The sequence below is a fragment of the Panicum virgatum genome, chromosome 6N (assembly GCF_016808335.1).
Source record: "Panicum virgatum strain AP13 chromosome 6N, P.virgatum_v5, whole genome shotgun sequence".
NCBI classification, from domain to species: Eukaryota; Viridiplantae; Streptophyta; class Magnoliopsida; order Poales; family Poaceae; genus Panicum; species Panicum virgatum.
Window position 1 is genome coordinate 20,614,661 of NC_053150.1, and position 23,065 is coordinate 20,637,725.

A 23,065-nucleotide genomic window follows, 5' to 3' on the forward strand; every position below is an offset into this window, starting at 1 on the left:
ACCAAACCTAATCTCAATCCGCCAACTCCGAGGACACCAGCAGCAGCCGCACCATCAGAGAAGAGGAGAGGAACAAAAGCTTCAAATCGTCGGAGATTTGTGCCAAGCCCGCCAGGATTCCAGTCGCTGGCGGCGCCTCCAACGAAGAACTTTATTTTCCGACGAAGTGAACCGTCACCTCCGTCAGAAGAAGCACCACCGACGGCAGCCGGTGGGCTAACCCTAGCACCCCCGCCGACGGTCGACGAGGTGCAAAACCTAGGTCTAAGAAGAAATCTACCTAACCTATATACAGCCGAGCGACGATTCGATGATCCATCCCCCTCTCCGACGCCGGAATGGCCGCCGGAGAGGAGGATCATCGGAATCGGCGCCGGCAGAGACAATCGCCTCGGAGTCGCCCCTTCCGCCTTCTCCTTACTGTAGCAAGGGGAAAAAGAAGGGACCACTATTCTCTATTAATGTCTCACTGCAATTGCAAAAAAGTTGTGGTAACAGAAAATATTATTTTTTTAGTGGAAACATTCTCCAACTTGGTTGTTATGAGTTTACACCCTGTCGCAGATCCAACATAGAGGTACAATAGGTAATCTTGATGACAAACATTTTCAAAAATTTCGTTCATAGACGGATTGATATAGGATGCCTTGGTCACACATAACTTTCAGACACTGAACAACGCAATGGTGCAGTTTGTTACAATTACAACCTGGCTGAACCTAGTTTCACACATTATACAAAAAGAACTACGTTGACCATCGTAAGCAACATAATAGACAAATTGTTGATCCGATCAAAACTCCCTTCGAAGAAATAAACTAAAGTATTATAGTTACAGATGAAGATTCTTTTGCACGATCTCTTCTGGATTAACTTCTAGTTTGTCCCAAGAGGTCTTGCTGATCAGCACGCCGTTCTGCAAATGCTGCTACTCGAGATCAAAATCATCAATGCCATTGTAGCCTCCTGCACCATCGTCGTCATAACCATCATAGCTGTAGTAACCATGATCGAATGTTTGACCATCAGCACTGTCCTGCCCATACTGTGCGTCGAAATCCATCTCTTATTTCTTATGTGCGCTGCCATTGTCATCTTTAGCTGCTTGCAGAATTGATCACCATTGTCATAAAAATGTAGTATAATGGGCAATATAGAGTCAATGCTGTTAGTTCATTTAGTTTTCCAAAACAAATTCAGCTATGCAACCAAGAATTATTAAACAAAATACTGCAGAATCGTTTACGGTATATAATTCATTCAACTCACAGCAGGGTATAATCTATTAATTCTACATGGGAATAATATCTTATAAGATAAATATAAATAACAGGCATACCTTGTATAATTCGCCAACAGCTCCCTCACTAACCTTTGAACCAAGTCCCTGTGAGAAGGGACATTAAATATTATAAACTTCAGCTAGTTTACAATCGTAATTCAAAGTTGTGCACATAGGACAATTATTTCATGTGTATGTGACATCCCAAGTGATCTACCTTTCGTTTCAGCATGTTGTATGTTGCTTCTGCTGGTGTTTCAGAAGGTTTTGAGCTCTTGGTGTCTTCATTACGTCTTCGTTTCTATGTTTGAAACATCCACCAATGATCATACCACCCAGCATAAAATGGTAAGCAAATGTGTAATGTACTGGGAAGTTTAATTGCACAAAAGTGTTTCTTACTTTCTTTTTTCCCTCTTCCACAACACCTCTAGCTGTCAACTCAGCTGCCAAAGCTTCCTTTGCTGCTTGTTCCTGTAAAACCAAACAGTAGATGGTAGCATCCACTGGTCAAAGATGAGAAAATGTCACATTTTTCGATTCACCATTTACCTCAAGGTACTCTTTGTTCATTTCCTCCCAGATAATCTTTTTATATTGTGTTTCTTCCTCATTGTGAAGGTACCAATCAACCTACAAAATTTGGAGCATTTCATCAAATTGCAGAAGCTTGTTTGGTCATCACCCCACATCTAACTACTATTGCCATAAATAAATCCTGAAAAATAAGATAAAAAGAACTCATTGAGAAAGTACCTCTACATCATCAATATCAGAAAGGCTTTCAGGATCAGCATCACCTTCCCAATTTTCACCTAAGCATGCAAGTAGCACACAGCTTTCAGAATAAAATCAGCTAAACAAGGATTTAAAACAGGAAAACTGAAACTATTGCTAAGTGATTGTTCAGGAAGTAACAAACCTCCTTCAGGATCTTTGGACAGTATAGAGTCATTTGTGTGTTCCTCAGATGCAACTTCTGAAGATTTATCTCTGCTCATACCCTGTTTGAAGTGAGGTCCCAGAGAACAGAAAAAGGGAGGAAATAAGCACATAATGAGTCGTAAAAGAAAAAGGTAATAGAAACATGTAACGATGCCCCATATCCCAACTGTTAGACAGATTCTGTATATACTTGTGTGTGGGTCCTGCGCTAGGCATGTATAAGCCGGCCGGCCCTGTGTTTGGTTAGAGAGATATGGTTAGTTAGAGTCCTGAGTAGATTTGGTTTCGAGGTTTCCTTTAGCCCCAAGCTAGAGATATGGTTAGTTAGAGTCCTGAGTAGATTTGGTTTCGGGGTTTCCTTTAGCCCCAAGCTATTCTCAGCCCTATATGTAACCTGTGTATCTCCCAATTAATCAAGCAATTATTCCACACAAATTACATCTCTCTCATGGTATCACGAGACTAGGTTTTCTCCTTCCGTTGCTGGCGCCGCTGTACGCGCGCCTCACCTCACCGGCGCTGCTCCTAGCGCGCCTCTACGCTGCCCGCCGGCGCTGCACTTTGCGCGCCCGCCCGGCCTAGCGCCATGACTTCTGGCGACGATGACGCCGCCAAGCCTGCCGCCGACGCTGACGCTGCACGCGACGAGGAAGCACGCGCAGCCGAGGCTGCCCGAGCTGCTGCTCTGGCCTGCGCCGAGGAAGCTGAGCGGGAGGCCGCCTCCGCTCAGGCCGATCTCGACGCCGCCGCCGCTCGTCTCCGTGCCGCGCAGGAGCGCGCTGCTGCCGAACATGCCGCGGCCGCGCCCTCCAAGGAAGATGACGCCGACGCCTTCCACCATGGCGAAGACGACATCGACCTCCAGGCCGCTCTTCTCCAACAGGAGGCCGCCGTCCTCCTCAATCTCCATGCGCAAGCTGTCTCTATCCAGAACATCCGGACTCTCGTCCCGCTACTCCTGGATGTCAACTCCACCTTCTACGCCCGCTGGAAGGAGTCCTTCCTTGACGTCCTCGGAAAGTACTCGCTGGAACGCCATGTTCTCTCCAACGCTGTCGCCCCTGCTTCTCCTTCCTGGATGCGGATGAATTGTGTCGTCCGCACCTGGCTACTCGGCGCCATCTCCGACAATCTCGCCGACTCTGTCTCCGAGCGCGGCGCCTCCGCTCGTGCGATCTGGCTCGCCATCGAGTCCCAATTCCTTGGGAACCGTACCACCCGAGCTCTCTACGCCGACCAAGAGTTCTGGGCCTTTTCCCAAGGTGATCTCTCCGTCATCGACTACTGCCGCCGCTTCAAACGCATGGCGGAAGATCTTCGGGACCTCGGCCAACCGATCTCTGAGGAGACGCTCGTCCTCAACATCATCCGTGGGCTTAATGAGCGCTTCAGCGCCCTTGGTCTTCATCTTCGTCGCAGCACCCCGCTCCCTTCCTCCAGGTGCGCGACGACCTTCGTCTCGAGGAGCTGACCATGGCCAAAGCTCCCCCCGCCGCTGCCCTCACCGCCCTCTCCGGCTCCAGCACCGGCGGCTCTGGCGGATCCAAGCCACCCACCCCGGCGCCGCCTCGACCACCCCAGCAGCAGGACTCCGCCCTGAAGATGCCACAACAGTCGGCGTCCAACTCCGGGGCGGCGGCTTCCAGCGCGGCGGCAAGCGCTTCAACAAATGCGGCGGCGGCGGGGGTTCCTCCGCTGGCGGCGCCTCCGGCAACGCATCTGGCGGCGGCTCCTCCTCCCCTGCGATGGCTCCACCGACTGGCACCAGCTTCTACAACCCGTGGACCGGCGCGATCTACATGTGGCCGGGTCCACGGGCCCCGATGCCTCCGCGGGCCGCTCCTCCAGCTCAACACTAGACCTACGTCGCCGGCCCAACTGGCCAATGGGCTAGCTAGTGGGGTGTTCCCTCCCCTGCTGCGCCTCTGTCTCCGGGCTGGGATCAGCAGGCCCTAGCAGCCCAATTTCAGACCATGTCGCTCCAACAGCCGCCGTAACAAGATTGGTATTTTGATACCGGTGCTATCACTCATATGGCTTCCGATGCTGGTATACTCTCGACCTCCACTATTCCTTCTAGTCACTCTCCTTCATCTATCATTGTTGGCAATGGGAATCTCCTTCCCGTGGTCTCCACCGGCAGTACTGTCCTTCCACATAACCTCCATCTTAATAAAGTTTTGGTTTCTCCTAACCTTATTAAGAATCTTATTTCCGTTCGTCAATGCACTATCGACAATAACTGCACTGTGGAATTTGACCCCTTTGGTTGCTCTGTGAAGGATCTTCCCACTCGGAACGAGATCGTCAGATGTAACAGCTCCAGACCTCTCTATCCGTTGCAGCTTCCGGCATCCGCCCTCCTAGCATCTAGCACCTCCTCGCTTTGGCATCAGCGTCTCGGGCACCCTGGTCATGAAGTTTTGTCTAGATTAGCATAGTCTTCCGCCATTCGTTGTAATAAAAGTGCTAGCAACTCTATTTGTCATGCGTGTCAACTTGGTCGTCATGTTCGTCTTCCCTTTCATATGTCATCATCCCGCGCCTCGCGCCCCTTTGAGTTAATACATTGTGATCTCTGGACCTCGCCAGTTGCTAGCGTCTCGGGTCATAAATATTACCTCGTTATTCTTGATGATTTTTCTCACTATTTATGGACCTTCCCTCTCCGCCTTAAGTCTGACACCTTCTCCACCTTGTCTGATTTCTTTTCCTATGTGCGCACACAATTTAACACCAGTGTGCAGGGCCTTCAGTGTGACAATGGCAGGGAGTTTGATAACTCCAGCTCGCGCATCTTCTTCCTCGCCAATGGCGTTCGTCTGCGCATGTCCTGCCCCCATACTTCACCACATAATGGTAAGGCTGAACGCATTATTCGTTCCAATAATAATGTCGTTCGCTCCCTTCTGTTTCAGGCTAGCATCCCCCCAGGTTTTGGGCTGCCGCACTTAACACTGCTACATATCTCCTGAATATTCTACCCACCAAGACGCTCGATTTTTCTACTCCACATCTCTCCCTCTTTGGGACACCACCGTCATATGACCAGCTGCGCGTCTTTGGGTGTAAGTGCTACCCTAACCTTTCTGCCACCGCCACAAATAAACTCGCTCCTCGTTCCGCCTTGTGTGTATTCCTTGGCTATTCTCCTCACCACAAGGGCTATCTCTGTCTTGACTGTCATACTAATCGGATCATCATCTCTCGCCATGTGATTTTTGACGAGACTTCCTTTCCCTTTGCGGAAACATCTCCCTCTCCCTCACGTGCGGATTTCGATTTTTTGGACGAGTTCACTAATTCGGTGGTTGTTCCTTTTCCACCATCACCGCATTTGTTGCTTGCAGGTACTACTGTAAGCAACATGCAGTCCCGCATGGTTGTTACCCTTCCCAGCGATGTACCTCCTACGCCACCTGTGTCCCTGCACCAGCTGCGCCACGCGCGGCCCCGACGCCCTTTGCTGCGCCACGCGCGGCCTCGACCCCCCCTGCTGCGCCACGCGCGGCCACGACACCCTCTGCTGCGCCAACATTCAGCAACAAAAAGAGATTTTGGACCATTTGATGATTATAGTGACCAAACATTCTTTTTTTCACAAACAGTATTGTTGCTTTGGTCTAAAAGGTTCAGAGTTACCCTGTGGTGCCAAATGAATCTTTTACCTAGGTAAAGGTAAACAGTAGAAATCATGCACTGGGCAGAAACATGGAAACAACTTTACAAACCGTAAAGTTTAAAAAAGTTTCCAGAAAAGTCTGGCGTGCAGACGGCATGATCATACAAAGCCATGGAAATTTTCCAGACAAAACTTCATTTATTTTGTGACACGTGAAATCGACAAAAGTGTGAAGAAAAGACATTCATTGCAATCATTATTTATCCTGATTGTAGGCTTTTGCTTCGTTGTCTGCAAATTTCATATATTCATGAAAGAAATTGAGTTTGATCTTGATAATTTGTATGATTATAGAACATCAGCTTCCAGTCTCTCCTTCATATAGTAACTTTTTTTAGGAATTGTTCAAAACTTCAAGATATGTTTCACGGGATTGTTTTCACGTGTCCCCCTAGGATTGTCACCCACCCAGTAACCCTTTCAAATTAAATCTTTTTAGTGCTATAAAATTTATTTTTAGATTGCTGACAGAAGTAGGCACTAGGCAGAACAGGGCTTAAATGGAATTGAGGGCTGCACACCGACCCTGACCACCACTGAGTGCTGCTGATGGCAAGCAATGGTGGCCCCTCATCCCCACATGCCTCCCAACTGTAGGAGAGAACAGTGTAGTGTATTCCTCCAAATCCTAGAAGGGTGGGATATATAGTTCATATACGTGGGCTCACATATACACCACCCCCCCGCAGTCTGAACTACCGGCGCAGCGGTGTTGAAGACTGGACAACAAGAAAGGCAACCCCCTGCAGTCTGAACAACCGGCACAACAGTGTTCAAGACTGTACAACGAGAAAGTATACGCAAGGCAAATACCCCCCCCCCCGCACCCCGCAGCCACAACTAGCCACCTGCTACATTGAGGCTGGAGAGAAACTACGAGAAGGTCGAGGAGGGTAGTCCCTTGGTGAAGATGTCGGCAAACTGGGAGGTGGTCGGGACATAAAGTACCCGAACATCGCCGATGGCGACCCTGTCGCGCACGAAGTGCAAGTCGATCTCCACATGCTTTGTCCGCTGATGCTGAACGGGGTTGGTGGAGGGATACACAACGCTAACGTTGTCGCAGTAGACGAGCGTGCTCTTGGCGAGCGGGCTGTGGAGCACCGCCAAGAGCTGTCGTAGCCAGGACGCCTCCGCCATGCCATTAGCAACAGCCCGGTACTCCGCCTCGGCACTGAAGCGGGAGACAACCGGCTGCCGCTTGGACGACTAGGAGACCAGGTTGCTGCCCAGGAAGACGGCGTAGCCGGAAGTGGACCGGCGAGTGTCCGGACAGCCAGCCCAGTCAGCGTCGATGTAGACAACCAGCTCCGCAGAGGATGAGCGGTGAAGGACCAGGCCGAGGTCCACAGTGCCATGGATGTAGTGGAGGAGACACTTCAGCGCAGCAAGGTGTGACTCCCGGAGATCATGCATATGGAGACAGACCTGCAGAACAGCGTAGGTGAGATCCGGCCTGGTGAAGGTGAGGTACTGCAAGGCACCGGCCAGACTCCGGTAGGCAGTAGGATTAGCCACAGGATCACCCAGATCAGCAGACAGCTTCGCCTGAGTATCGACAGTAGTGGAGCAGGGCTTGCAATCAGTCATCCCAGCCCGCTCCAGAATAGCGAGGGCATACTGCCGCTGATAAAGGAGAAGGCGAGACAGACGAGGCTCAACAGTGACGCCCAAGAAGTGGTGGAGCTGACCAAGATCTTTCATAGCAAACTCCTGCTGCAGAGAGATGACGCGCCGAAGCAACTGTTGACTCGAGGCTGTGAGCACAATGTCACCGACATAGAGCAGCAGATAGGCAGTCTCATCCCCACGGCGGTAGATGAAGAGAGACATGTCAGACTTGGCCTCGGTGAACCCAAATGTCAGCAAGAACGTGGCGAACCAAGAATACCAAGCCCGAGGAGCCTGCTTCAGACCATAGAGAGACTTGTTGAGCCGGCAGACCATGTCCGGACGACTAGAGTCCACAAATCCCGCTGGCTGGGACGACTGTCTCTGACAGAGTGCCATGAAGAAACGCATTCTTCACATCCAGCTGGTGCACAGGCCAAGAGCGAGAGAGCGCAAGCGAGAGGACCGTGCGCACAGTTGCAGGCTTCACCACTAGACTGAAGGTCTCATCATAGTCCATACTAGGTCGCTGGGTGAAACCCCGGAGAACCCAGCGGGCCTTGTAGCGCTCCAGTGTGCCGTCAGCCCGATGCTTATGCGTCCAGATCCACTTGCCTGTGACCACATTGCAACCAGACGAACACGGCACGAGGTCCCACGTCTAGTTAGCAAGAAGAGCCGCGTACTCCTCTTCCATCGCGCGATGCCAGTGAGGATCCGCCAAGGTGTCGCGGACAGAGGAGGGTACCGGAGAGACCCGTGGCTCCCCCTTGGTGGTGGAGAGAGTCGCGGCCTGAGATGCTATCCGCCGAGTCACCATGTGATGAATATGTCAAGGATACCAATGGACGACTGGCAGGTGGTACACCGCCGGCTCGACTCGAGAGCGAGGCGGCGGCGGCAACGGCTCCGGTGTAGGTGGTAGCAGCGACGGCTCCGGTGTAGGTGGTGGCAGCGACGGCTCCGGTGTAGGTGTCACAGGAGCCTCCGGAGTCGGAGGCGGCACCGGTGTCGGCACCGAACGACACCGGTACACCTGCATCGGCTGAGCGTACCGCGTTCGGCGCCGTTGCCGGCGCCGAACGACACTGGTACACCTGCACCGGCTGAGCGTACTGCGTAGGTGCAGGGGGAGGCACCGGGGCCACACGTGGCACATCAGGAGACCCCGGGGCCGCACACGGCACGACAGGAGGTCCTGGGGCCGCGCGGGGCGCGACAACGGGCACCGGGCCCGCGCTGGGCGCAGCAGGGATCACCGGAAGCGGTGCCGGTGCACCGGAAAAACCTGCAGGGAGAGGATAGACAGGCACAGGTGGTTGAACCACCGGGTCAGTCGAAAACGACTCCATCTCGGGGTCAGGAGAAGGTGTGGAGGAGGTGGAGTAGGGGAAATCCGACTCGTCAAACACGACGTGTCAGGAGATCAGGACACGGCGAGAAGTGAGGTCAAAACATCGGTACCCCTTGTGGTCATGGGAGTAACCAAGAAACATATGAGTCGAGCGGGGCACCAGCTTGTGAGGAGCAGTGGCGGAGATGTTAGGGTAACATGCACACGCGAAGACCCGAAAGTGGTCGTAGCGAGGAGGGGTACCGAAAAGAGCGTGGTGTGGAGTGGGAGCAGGAGAAGCAGTGGACAGAAGGCGGTAAGCAAGTAGGTGGCGGTGTGGAGGCTCTCGGCCCAGAAGCGCGGGGGCAGAGAGGCCTGGATCAGAAGAGTGCGCATGACATCGTTCGTCGTGCGAATCATCTGCTCAACCTTGCCATTCTAGGGAGAGATATACGGACAAGACATACGCAACTGAACACCCCAAGAGGAAGAAAGAACAGGAGGTGGAATTGTCGAATTCACGCCCGTTGTCACACTAGACGGCCTTAATGGTGAGACCGAACTGAGTGGACACCTAGGCGAAGAAGTGGAGGAGGGTGGGGAAGGTCTTAGACTTGGTGCGCAAAGGAAAAGTCCAAGAATAGTGTGAGAAATCATCGACCACCACCAGATAGTATTTATAGCCAGAAAGGCTGAGAACAGGAGAGGTCCACAGGTCACAGTGAACAAGATCAAAGGCATGTGTCGCATGCGAAGAAGAAGAAAAAGGAAACCAAACATGACGACCAAGATGGCATGCATGGTAGAGGTGCTCAGCAGAAGCCCTAGTACCAGGAACATCGGTACTACGGCTGAGCTGAGCCAGAACGTCGCGGCCAGGGTGACCAAGACGGCGGTGCCAGGTGGTGGAAGACGTCGTCGCGGCAAAAGTGGCAGACGAAGAAGGCGAGAGTGGTGTAGCGGAAGACGGAAGGCGAAGGGTGTAAAGAGGCCCCGTGCTGTCACACCGGAGTAGCGGACGCCAGGACGCCGAATCCTTTACAGTAAGGCCAGAAGAGTCAAACTCGATGGAACAAGAGTTGTCTGTTGTAAACTGACGAATGGAAAGAAGGTTATGAACCATCCGAGGAGCAATAAGGACATTGGGAAGAAGAAAGGAACTACGAGCAGAACCCACGGCGGTGACAGAAAGGCAAGACCCATCACCAACCATGATGGAAGAAGGACAAGAGAGGTGTGGGGTTCGGACAGAAGAGAGGATACTGGCATCTGGGGTGTTGTGGAAAGAGGCACTCGAGTCGGCGATCCACTCGGTGCTGACCGGCGGCGTCAGCCCCATGGCGCTGAAGGACTGCGCCAGTGCGGCCTGATCCAACCCCCCCGGCCAGGTCGGATGATGACTGGGCTGAGCGGGCGGGGTCCAGAACGGTGCGAACAGGAGAGCAACACCGGTGAACATGACCGCCGGCTGGGGCTGAGGACGAGGACCCCCTGACCCTGAAACGGCTACATCGGGATGCACCCTGACCATGGGGCGCTGAAGGATGGCCAGGGCGTACCACCAGGGGCAGGAGCAGGAGTGGGAGTCGGAGTCGGGGTCGGAGTGCCCCGACGGTCTCCACCCGTACCACCAGAGGTAGCGCCGCCAGCACCACCACCATGTCTGCCCCGACGACGACGCCCGCGGCGTCCCCCACTCCCGGTCTGACCGGTGAGAGGAGCACCAAGGAGGGGGTCGGTCCGGGGTCCAGATCCAGAGGGTGGAGGCTGGTGGGAGGACAGAGTGCCGTGCTCGGTGAAGGAGATGATGGGCTGAATACACTCCCAAGCAAGGGCAGTCGCACGGATGCGTTCCTGATCCCCCGAAGCCTAGGACTTGGCGGCGAGGAGGGCCGCGGTGAAAGCAGCTTCGGCCGTAGTAGCTCGGGCGACGATCGGCGGCCCGCGGAAGGCAGCGGCGGCAAACGGCACGTCCGCGGAGGACATGCCTAGCGCAGGCCATGGAGGGGGAGGAACATCGGTGGCATCGGCGCGCGCAGCGCCCGCAGCGTCTGCGGTGGCGGCGTCCGTGGCGGCGCCCCCGGCCGGAGCGGGCTCAAGGACGGCCAGGGCGGCGGCCGGAGCACGCCAGGCCGAGGCGGCGGCGTCGGTGGCGGTGCCCTCGGTGTGCGTGGCGCCCGCGGCGCCCGCGTCGGCAGCGGCGCCCGTGGCCTGGCCGGGCAGAGGTGGCGCGTCGGCCGGTGGGGCTGCAGCTGCGGCGGCCAGGGCCGCGCCCGCGCCCTGGGCAGTAGCAGAGGCAGCGCCCACGGCGGCTCCTGCTGCGGTGGCGGCCGAGCACCGGCGGCAGCCCAGGCGCCCAGATCCGCCTGAGCGGGAACCGAGGAGGAGGGAAGGGGAGGGAAGGCCGCGCCCGCGCTGCCCGCGGCAGAGGCTAGCGGTGGCGGGGGCTGGGCGGCCCCCCAGGTGCCGGTGGCGGCGGCGGGGGCCGGCGGCCCCGGATCCAACATGCCTGCGCCCCCTGCGGCAGGGGCCGGCGGCGGCTCGGCCTGGGCAGCCCGCCAGAGGCCGACGGCAGTAGCGACAGGGGCACGTGAGGCTCCTAGAGCAGAGGAGAGGGGAGGGAAGGAGAGGGGCGGCAGCGCCGGCGGCCGGCCGGCCGGCCATGGCGGCGGCGGCGGCGGGTGCTACAGGGGAGAGGGAGAGAGACTAGGCTAATGATACTATGTAGGAGAGAATGTTGTAGTGTATTCCTCCAAACCCTAGAAGGGTGGGATATATAGTTCCTATACATGGGCCTCTATACATGGGCTCACATATACACCAACACCAACATCCCTCGGCAGCAACCCCAGTCACTACTGCCATACCTCTATCCCTCCCTGTGTAAGGGGCAGAACGTATTTCATGTCCAACACACGCCTTGTTACCTGGGCTATGCTAAGGAGACACCTTGAGGACATTGGACAACATGTCTTCTAACACAATTTGCCTCTTTACCTCGCACAAAAGCATAATCCCTCCGTTTCAATGTATAGTCCGTTCTTGCTTTTCTAGATACATAGCTTGTGCTTGGTTAGGTGGCCTCAGTAGCACTCCTCAGATCATGGGTTCGACTCCCGGTGGGAGTGAATTTCAGATTGGGGTTAAAAAATCCCCTCATCTGCCGCCACGCCAAGGCACGAAAGGAAGGTCCTGGCCCGCACTCACACGGGTAACAGCGCTCCGTGTAAGTGTGAGGCAAGGATTCGGGGGTTTTCTCGGCCTGCGTGAGAGGTCTTTTCTTATTCAATGCTCGGGGGTTTCTTCCCCCCGCAGGCCGAGTTTTTTATGCACCTAGATGTACCTGTCAACTGGTTTCTTGTGGGTTTCAAATCCATTAGAGTGGCTATTGTTTATGCTGGTTTGCCAAAACCTAACGCAACCCTCCTCCTTTACCCGGACTTGGGACCGGCTATGCTGAGACGACTCAGGAGAGAGTCTTATGTACCTGTCAACTGGTACATTGTAAAAACTATGTACTCCCTCCGTCCTAAAAATCAAGTCATTCTAGAATTCAAAATTTGTCAAAAAAAAACAAGTCACTTTACCCTATTTAGAAAGTGCATTACTGCCAAATATGGGCAACAAATAGGGGTAAACATGATCATTTTACCTTCTTGTTAAGCTGTCCTAAAATTTCTAGAATGAATTGTATTTTGGGACAGGGGGAGTATCAAGAAAAGTCAAAATGACCTATAATTTGGAATAGAGGGAGTACTGAACAAGGATATCAACTTATGAGACTAACCTATATCCACTCACACTATCCTAACTTGAAAAGACACAACGTTCCTAATCCAGTCCATGGTTATCACCTTAGATCCATTCTACTGGACAATGCCTTCTGTCGTCCAGTCCTCCAGTCCTCCACCCATTCATATGCCTAGACATGACATTGGTACTGATGTCTTCAAAACAGGTCTATAAGCACTGCTACGGCACTGAAATTTTGATCAAATAATGTGCACTACGTGGACATAAAATTTAGAGAGGGTCATCAACTTTCAAACTGAACAAGTTTCCTATTATTGTAGCCTAACATACAGTTCAGGAGCAGCAGATAACATATTACGTAATATGTTAGACAAATCAAGAGCTGCTGGACAATTTGGACCAACCCCTTTTTCTCCTCTTAATATAAAGATACGCAGCTCTCCTGCGTGTTCGAGGAAAAAAAAAGAGCTGCTGGACAATTTGGCACACTAAACATCCACAGCTAGTTTACTTCGAGCACCAGAAGCAAGGAAAAATCCAAAACCAATTATCGAAGCCTTACTCCGATAATCCAAATTACAATCCTAAAGTGCCTTCTATACTGTGTAATGCAGATGAAATTGGATACAAATTATGAATGAAGTTAACAGACATTAAACAAACTATAAGGTGGAAAAGTTGGGGAATTGGTGAAGTTGCAAAAATAATGTGAAATAGTTAAAAAGTGTATTTAACATACTGCCTTATTTAACTACAATGTTTGTTTACTTGGAGAGTTAATACTTACCAAAGATGATTATAACAATCATGCAGACAACAAAATAAGAAGGAAACTACATATAATAATAAACAGTTTCATTGCGAACTAAATTTATGTTCTAAAGAGATAGCTTTGGATAGGAGCGCTTGGAGACTAGCTATCAATGTGCCTGAACCTTGAACTTATTTCTTTCGGGTTTCATCTCTAGCCTACCCCAACTTGCTTGGGAAAAAAGGCTATGTTGTTGTTGTTGTTGTTGTTGTTGTTGTTGTTGTATAGGCATACTTGGAAACCCCCCACCCCCCGCGCCCGCCCATGACCACGTAAGAGCACACACCAATCACCGCCACCTAGGGAAAAATGTCCATGCCATTAGCCTTCCTCTGTACATGTATTACCTTGCTAGGAGTTATGGTATTCTCAACATCAGAATTCTGTGTGTCACAAAGAGATTCTTCCAGCACTGCCTCCTTAGCTGCAGCAGCATCTTCAGCCCTTTTAGCAACTTCAAGTCTTAGCTTTTCAGCTCGTTGGAATGCTGGAGGGTCACAACCACCTTCTAGTCCTCCTGACAGTTTAGTGAACTGGACAATCAGACAAAGTGTCAAAAGCAAATGAACTCTGCAAGTCAATGCCTATACACATAGTAGATGTGATTACCTTGTTGTAGCATTTTTTACAAAGTCCATGAGCAAAATGCTCAGAACTTTTACCCTTGTGCTTGCAAAGAACTTCTCCAGGCTTGAGTGAACATTTTTGAACAGGCTCTTGATTATATTCATCAGCTGTCGCCAGAAATTCTTCAATCTAACAAAGGGGCATGAACATATAGGCATACACACATCTTAGAGAACTGTTTAAGAACAAGTTGCTTAACATGCATTAAGAATGACAAAAGAAGCAAGCAATGTATTTTTGATAGGGGATGTGTTGTTATTGCCTGCTAAGTTTGATACCTATGCATTACACCATGATGTGGGATGGAAATCACCAAGTGAACAGTTTTCTCAAAAATGTGCCACGACAAAAATACCAGTGCAGGAGCATTACAATACAATAACTGTTACCAACGCCTTTGTAGGTAAGGTGTACCGCCGCCGTAGGCCTCCTGGAGAGAAAGGCCCAGCAGCACTTAATTAGATGTGTTTCTATACTTCTAGAAGGTTTTATTAGTTTGGAAGGTTAGAGTTTGGTTTGGGCCTAATCTATAAAGGCTGGTTGTAATCAGAATTGGCAAATCATCGAAGGAATAGAATCTCTCCCAAGGTGGGCGAGATCTCTTCGACCATGGCGAGGAGAGGTCCTCTGCCGCTGACGACCTGCCCTCATCGCCACCAGTCCCTCGCTATCCTACTCGTGCAAATCCTCTCTCACACCGAGTGTTAGTCTCGCCATTGCGAACGCCTATCCGATCTAGGTCGGGCCGTATCAATATCAATTGCATTTTTTTTAATTCAAACGGATGAGAAGTGTTTCTGAAAGGGAAGCTACATACTGGTAATTCTGTGGGAATTGGAAACAGGCCTGGAAATGGCCAAAGTAAAATTATGAATTTACCTTTTCAAAAAAATAGAATGTAAATGAATAAACTAAACCACATGGCAAAATACTGGTTGCTTGCAGTTACTGGCTCAAAAAGGATCACTATTGCCTCTGGTCTGAGCTCTTTTTTCCAAAAATTGGAATTTCAAACCATTATCACGAGATCTAAAGCTTGACATATAATGTTAACTCATGTTTACTAGACAGTTCAGTACACTACAGGACTGCAGCATACAAACAAATGACTCTGTTTAAATGAGAACAGCACCACATGAATAGTCCGCCATTCTGCCCTGGGAAATGAAAAAAACCAACTGAACCAAACTGTCAGTTTTTGGTTTATGGTGTCGGTTTGTGTTTTATTTTTTTTGGCAACAACCGTGAACCTGGTGGCCAATGGGAAGCACAGCGTCCAGCATCAGCAAATGGGGCAAGATGTGCATGGCGAGAAGCGTGGGTGGCTGAGCGTAGTGTCGCTAAGCTGGCAGGTTCTGGGCCCTAGTCGTGGGGCTGGTAGAATTAGGAGGTTCAACCTCGATTTGTTCTCCAAGACACATCCTAGTACTCTGTTGGCTTGCTGCTGCTGCTTTCTCTTGTCAAGGTATGCTGTGATTTGAATCATGGGATAGCTTATTCTTGTGTGGGAGTGCGATTGAAGCGTTTGGCTTAATGTCTGTATATGTTGTTTCATGATTTCTCAACTGATAGAGGAAGTATGGAGAACTTCAGTGAAAATCAAACACCAAGTTGACAGTTTCTGCTTTTATTGTGCACCGATCGGCTTTGGATTTTTGTACACCCAAGTGTTTGAGCATCAAAAAACCCAAAATGAATATACTGATAAAAACCAATTACGCAGCCCCATTCATGCATGCAGTGTGCCAAGAATGTATTGTAAAACCAAAAAGGAATTTCAATTTAATATTATAAGTTGAAGGTTCATCAATTTTGGAAATTTCAAGGAAGAAATAAGCATACCATTAAGCTGCCCGCATCTGTATTTTCGAACTCTATCAATCGCTTAGTTAGAGTGGCTTCACACACATGCACAACAGAAACCTGAGAAACATAAAACATAATTGATGCCACACAATATTCAACCATATGCCTGTCATAAACAGAAAAATATGCACACGTAACATTTTCATAATATAAACTCTTGAATAAGTGCAAGATATCTCATGATCATCTGGACTTACAATATCTGCCTTGGTGTAATTATACCCGTGAGAGAGTGTAGCAATGTATAATGCTGCACCACACAATCCACTCGGCTTCCTACCAGTCTGCAAGCAAGGTGGTAAGCTTATTCAGCCTTCTCAAAGAAGATAAAAGAAACATAGGAAGGAACACCTGCCTGCATCCAGTCTTGCTTCATGCTAGCTATAATGCGTAAAGCTGTGTCTGATACAGCATTATCCCTTTTCCCCAGCAAACCTAAAAACGATACCAATTATTGTAACAAAACCTGAACAATCAGACCCAAGTACACAATAGAGGAACTAATTCTGGTCAATCCTAGAAGCCAGGTCCACAAGGATCTCATTAGTTGTAACATAGCAGTATAGCACACATACAATATTCTGATATACATAACCATATGGCATGTAACTTACTAACTTGCAATATTTGCACAAAAAACAAACCACCCTACAAATTGTTCGGTGGCACAATTTTCAGTTAGTCATGAGGTAAGACTAGATGGAGTTCAGTCTCAAATCGCACTGAATGGATTAGCCGAACAGAGGCGATACTATTAATCAAAACCTGCAGACCTGTCTAGTGCTAGTCTAACAGTCCCCATGGTAATCCAACAGTCACTCTTTTTTACTAAACTGTGAATTCACTAAGCAATGATTTATTTATTTTTATTTGGTACCAATTGAGTTCCACTATTTAGTATTTTTTTTCTCGAATACGCAGGAGAGCTGCGTATCTTTGTATTAATAGAGAGAGAATAAGTCGGCCCCTTACAAGCAGCACACCTCACTCCGAGCCGAGCTGTGAGTGGCTGAGATACAGAAAGTTAGGTTTCTTACAAGTAAAAGAACACTTGACCACGACTATTTAGTATAATAATAGATCCAGGTTGATGTCATGACGTATTGACAATAAATAACCAAATAAAGCCTAAAATGCACAAGAAAGATTATCAGCATTAAGTATATGATATGCATATTATAGGAAAATGTAGCTTTTTGTAAGTCTTGGAGCTGGAACACATGCTAATTGACAATATCCATGAAGAGTATCAAGATTAAAAATACTCTAATGGGCAACCATGATTAACCAGGAAAAATGACGGATTCTCACAACCATCATCAAGCTTGGACAGCATCTTAGAATATTTGTGCATACCTCAACACTTTGAACAATTGCACACACTAAACACATAAGAACCAATGAACAAAATATACAGTGCGACAGAATATGTTATCCACTTACGTTGAGTAAAACGATGGATGAAAAGGCTGGGATCTATAAGCTTTTGAACAAATGGATGGTTTGAGAGTAGCAAAACTTGGCAAAGTTGGAGAAAAACAGCCCCTAGGACATAACTGAAACAAAAAGAAATCCAGATGAGCCCCTTCATTGAGTCATACTAGATAAAGGGCCAAAAAGGTGGGATACTCACACACTTATTTGCAGATAGTCAGAGAAATCGATAAGAAGATAAGCTTTTTTACTTTGCCTGGCAAGAAAGTAGGTAAAACTGAACATTACTACATTAGTACTACAATATAGCTTGCTGAAGCCAAAAAAAAGAGAAGGAATAAAAGGAAGTCAAGCCAGAATAGACTTTGCAAAAGATACCACCAAAAACATGATGGTGAAAGCAGTATTTTGAGGATTAAGAAAGACATATTTGAGCATTAAGAAAGACATAATAAACTAAATTGGGAATTCAGCAAATAAGGACTGCTTGGAACCTTCACTAGCATCGCCTAGCTTGGCTGGGAGAGGCTAGCTTTGCCTAGCAAAGCAAGGCAAGTTCCTTACAGTGTGTCTGATCCTTCCCTCATATTTTCCCTATTCTTCTCTTAGAAGCAAACTTCGATTCTTCTCTGTACTCTCGATGGACTACACAGCTTGCTGGTTCCACAATCCCTCGACATGGAACTTGTTCCTAGAGGCAGCAGCATGTTCCAAACAATGAGGACCTCGTTTCCGGCAGCAACAACTGACATTGATGATGTGGAGCTCGGTCCACACAGCGAGGCGCTCACTCTGGAAGCAAAGGTGTTGGTTCCAGAATGGGAGCTCATTGTTTATGTGGGGAAGATATACGTTTTGTTTACTTGGAGGAATGCAGCACATATTAACATAGCCTCTTAAATGGGTTTGTGTTTGACATGCACTTATGTGGCCTGGAAGAGCTTACTTATGTTATAGTTTAGGCATTTAAAATGTTGTAATCCTAATGGACGCCGAGATGAAGCTTCTGAAAGTTACATCTTTACTTTTCTAATGAATATAATAGTAAGTAAAATATGTAGGAGCTTTTGCTAAAACAAAAGGAGAAGAAAATATAACATTATTTACTACTAGTCCCATCAAAAATAGCCATATCTAGTCCGTAGTTAGCAGAGTAGACAACAAATGCTTCTGAAGTTCCAATAAGTGAGCCTATAATTAGGTGGTAACATACCGGCAGGCTATGTAAAGGCAAGCAGCTGCAACATGTGTTGTTCTACGACCCCTTGTAAAATTACGATCAAGAGCTAGCTGCACTTCAAAAAGAAGAAACATCAAAATCATGATACTGGATTCCATTTAAACAACATGATTAATGACTGATAATAGAAATATAACCTCATAGTACGTATGAGCCTTCGAAATGATAGCATCTCCACCGCTGACATGTAAGTTATTAACAATCTGACTAATCTCATCCTTCCCTGTAAAATTAAGTATAAAAATTAGTTCACAGAGTAGCACAAAATGTAAAATAAGTGCCCCAAAATTCATACCTTTTTCTAAGGTTCTTTGATGGGACATTGAATATCCAGACTCAATGCTTGTCAGAATGCGTCCAGCCAAGCGGCTCTGTATAGCCCCAAAAGGCCAAAACATATCAATGGAGCAATTGGTAAACAAAAAGAAAAAAAAGTATTACAAGGCATGGAGGCAAAACCAACCTGCCCCGTGCTATCTTTAACAAAATTAGGCTCATCAGTGTATATTTCCTGATCAAGAACCTTTCCACATGTACCACAGCATCTGATCATCAAATATGTCAGTTAAATGTATCAACAAACAAGCACAAGAGCACCAATTGCTTTGTAAAATCTAATGGACAATCATTAACAGGGCAGTAAAGAAGGCCATGTTCATAGGAATCATACTGACTAGTTTTGCATAGTATCCCACTAGAATAGTATAGAAAGAACAGGGAGATCTCACATGTATCCTTTGTCGGGTCCTTTATGGAGGGGCAGTAATCAGCACAGTGAGTACAATAAACCATTGCTGATGGAACTGTACAGCCTCAAATTAACAACTCATATCAACCTGTGAAATTTTGAATGAATTTCCAGTTCAGTTCCAAACTTATATGAAACATCCTTCATGCTCATTTCCAAAAATAAATGCTGATTGAAAAAGGAAGAGTTTTGGATCCATGTTCCCCATTTCCCTTCCACTTTCCTTCTTCAAATCAAAGACTTTGCCAGCCAGTAATATTTTCTCAAATTCCCCATTTCCCAGTTTCTCCATGTAAAGGGAAGAAACAGCCATAGCACTATGTTGCTGTTTTTTTCTTTTCAGTTTATTACTCAACGCATTTCTCCATGTAAGGTAAAGAAACAGCCATAGCAACATGTTGTTGTTTTTTTCAGTTTACTCGTCACATTTCTCCATGTGAAGGAAAGAAATAGACATAGCAGCATGTTCTTGTTTTTCAGTTTACACATTGCATTCTTCCTTCCTAGTAGAAATAAACTTATGTGCTCAAATTCAGGGACGACCCAGGAATTGGTCAAGACTAGGGCCAAAATTCAGTGAACAACACTACCACATATTACATATATACTACCTCCGTCCTAAAAAGAATGCAATTCTCACTTTGGATTAAGTCAAACTATCTTAAGTTTTACTAAGTTTATAAAAAATATTATTAATGTTTTTGACTCCAAAATATATTTAATGGTAGCCTAATTATAATTATTAATTATTTGGTATCATAAATAAGATTAATTCGTTTATGTATATTTGGTAAAAGTTGAGATAGATTGACTTGATAGGAAGCTAGAACTCCATTCTTTTTGGTACAAAGAGTATAAAACAGATAATGTAAAAGGTAAGTTTCAAAACGAGAGGATGTTTGGACTACAAGTTTAATAGCGCTACTGTCCTCTTCATTATGCAGTTTAAATTGCAAGTCTATACGTCAAGGTTACGAAAGGCGCTAGGCACTCCCTAGGCAATGACCGCAGCCTAGGGCCTAGGCGTTTCCTAAGCGGTGCTTCATATGTACATATACTAAAAAAGAAAAAAGAAAAAGAAAAAAAACAGAGATCAGTAGCCCAAGCATTCAATAGAAAGGCCCATTAAGCAGCCCAACCGCCCAAGCCCAATTTGGGATAACCAGTACCCACCCACCTTATCCATTCACACCCATCGGTCACCCTCACCGAGGTCACACCTACCCGACATCCCCTCCGCTTACGCCCCCGACATAGCCTCCTCCGCTCTCGCCCCTGGCTCTACTGGCGCCACCCGACGTGCCTCCTCTGCCCCTGCCGGTGCCGCCCGACGTCGCCTCCTCGGCTGCCGCCTAACGTCGCCTTCTCTTCAGCCGCCGCTCGACATCACTTACCCCTCAGACGCAGCCCTCCTCCCCTGCTGGAGCCCAATATCCCCTCCTCCCTCGCCCGCATCCCCCACGCATCCCTACCTAGGCATATCTGCACGGCAGTGCACCAGGGACAGCTCGTCGGCCCTCCTTTCGCCGCCGACAAGATGGCGCCACCTAGGTTACCGCCTAGGAAAAACCCCCATAGGCGACACGGTACCCCGTCGCCCAGCGCAATCAACGCCTTGTGGAACACTGGTCTACATTTGTAATTTTAGTACAAAATGGTCCCAAAGCCACAAATGATTCGATTTTCAATCCAGTTGTAGAGAAATTAGAAAGGGTGAGGATTATACTGAAGAGAAAACCCTCAATTATTTCTAGAGGCTGGAGCAGAATACCAGTGGAAGCCTCAAGGGCCTGCATGCATGGTTGGTTCCTGCCACACTGGTGTAGGCAACTAGCCGCCACAGCCTGCGGCTGCAGGCACATTCCCACAAGGAGCTGTAGCAGGAAGCTGGAGCAGTGGCGAACCCAGGAGTTTTATACAGGGTAGGTCTAGTCAATACTCTAGCAATTCGTATATACAAATACAAATAACATAAAGAATGATATATGTATCACATAATATCTTAATAAGTATAAAACTTGCATAAATTGTAATATAATAGTGAAAAAGCAATTACCTACAAGATTTTTATAGAACCAGGCTATTAACCTCTTCCTGAAATCTAAATGCTATGTGCCCTAAAAAAAGGAAATCTAAATGCTATGTGACCAACACTGGCAAACAATGATTTGTGATTCCACCAACAAATTTAATGCCTCATAGATGCTCACAAATGGAATTGTCATTGCTTGGCATCATCGCATCTTATAAAGAAAATAACTGTAGAAATTTATGACAAAAATAAATAACACAGAAAATGTTAGTTCAATCCTAAAATTACTGCCAGTTGAAGCAGAACCACCTTCTTGGCGCAGGAGACCCAAGAGAGCAAAGTTGAGAACGGATTTTACCATCTTGGCGCAGGAGACCCCGGAGAGCAGGGAGATGGAGGAAGGGAGGCCGGCGCCGACCAGGCCGAGGGAGTGCGGGCGGGCGGTGCGCGCAGCAGCGAAGGGGTGAGGGAGGGAAGGCGGCGCGCGTAGTAGCAGCGTTGGGAGGGAGCCCGGGCGGCGCGTGCAGTAGCAGTGGAGGAAGGGATGGCGGGCAGTATGGCTGGGCGTTCGGGTTACCCGAAAATTTCGGGTCGGGTAGTTCGGGTTTCGGGTATTTCGGGTTTCCAAAAATACTACCCGAAATTAGTTTGAAAAAAGAAGAACCCGAAAATTCGGGTACCCGAAAATTCGGGTTCGGGTTTACCCGGATTACCCGAATTTCTCACACTTCACATATCAAATTCCACCCGCATGCGTTGCGGGCGACCTGCCGCCAGCAACCGCGGCTGCGCTCCCAGCGCGCGGCGGAGTAGGCGCGCCCGGACTGGCCGCCGCCGCCACCGAAGGCCTGAAGCCTCACCCGCCGCCGACGCCAGCGGGCTGCGAGAGCCGGGAGCGGAAGTTGGGGGCGAGATCCGGCGGGCGCAAGCTCTTGGCCTCCTACTCCGGCGGAGAGAGGGAGAGGATTGGAGAGAGACGGAGAGATGGCGGCGGCGGGTGAGGCCCCGGCCTCCTGCTCCGGCGGAGAGATGACAGTGCTGCTGGGGGCGGCGCCATGGTGGCTGGCTGCCGTGGGGGCGTGGGGCGGCGCCGCGGCGGGTGGCGTCCCCAACACGGCCTCTGCGCCTCTGCGAGGCGTGGGCGTGGCCGCGGGAGCGAGGAGGCGACGCGCCGACGGGGAGACCGGCGGGGGCGGGGGAGGCGGCGGGCGGCGGTCGGCCCGTCGGGTTTGGGGACGCGGGGGTGGGGGACTGGGGGTGGGGGTGCGGCGCAGGGGGGGGGGGTGGGTATGCTGCCCGCCTGCCTGCCTAGGGTTATGGGGCTTGGTGTTGGACTGTTAGTGGGCTGGGCTGAATACAATGAAGCTAATGGGCTTGTCAAATTTTCGGGTAGATCGGGTATTTCGGGTACCGTGGCCCAAAACCCGAATTACCCGAACTAATTTCGGGTACCGTGGGTTGAAACCCGGATTTGGATTCGGGTTTTTCGGGATCGGGTTTTTCGGGTTCGGGCTCGGGTTTTTCGGGTTCGGACTTCGGGTATCGGGTTTTTTGCCCAGCCATAGCGGGCAGCGGCGCGCGCAGCAACAGAAGGGGAAGGCAGACCGGGGCAGGGGGTTGTGGCGGGCGGCGCTACGCAGGGCCAGGGAGACGGCGCTAGGGTCAGTTAGACCAGTCCCAACCTGAAACTATCAGTTGCCC

At 49.3% G+C, this 23,065-nt stretch overlaps 1 pseudogene; it reads right to left on the reverse strand.

The window, feature by feature from the left end:
- Window positions 1-632: 632 nt before the first annotated feature.
- Window positions 633-21,913, reverse strand: LOC120679391 (annotated as a pseudogene).
- Window positions 21,914-23,065: the final 1,152 nt, after the last annotated feature.